Source organism: Tupaia chinensis, unplaced genomic scaffold, assembly GCF_000334495.1.
Source record: "Tupaia chinensis unplaced genomic scaffold, TupChi_1.0 Scaffold141399_1, whole genome shotgun sequence".
Classification (NCBI taxonomy): Eukaryota; Metazoa; Chordata; class Mammalia; order Scandentia; family Tupaiidae; genus Tupaia; species Tupaia belangeri.
The window spans coordinates 373,316-373,622 of record NW_006201261.1 but is presented as its reverse complement, the minus strand read 5'-3'; the positions used below and the strand labels follow the sequence as shown (position 1 = coordinate 373,622).

The following is a 307-nucleotide window of genomic DNA, read 5'->3' as shown; positions in this document are numbered from 1 at the left end:
GGCTAATGGTCCAAGAGGAGAAGGAAGGCTATGTGTTCGGGAAACAGAGCCTCCACATACGACAGTAAGCCAGCAGCCACTCGCAAGAGTTTCTGAAAACATCTCCCTGAGACCAGCATATGGCATAATGGTTATGTCACTGGATTCACATATACTCAACTGCAGTTCGAGTTCTAGACACAGTGGCTTAAAACTCATGTCAGACACATGTGCATGCATGTCCAAGATCCCAAGAAGAAAATGGAGGAGAAGGGATTGTGGCCTGACCATCCCCCCAGGGGGTGGTTTCTCTTTCTCTCTCTATCTC

At 48.2% G+C, this 307-nt stretch overlaps 1 protein-coding gene across 3 annotated transcripts in view; it reads right to left on the bottom strand.

The window, feature by feature from the left end:
- The window catches only part of PCNT (pericentrin), a 158,302-nt gene that overhangs the window by 125,530 nt on the left and 32,465 nt on the right, over positions 1 to 307 (bottom strand). The gene's annotated exons all lie outside the window — the stretch shown is intronic.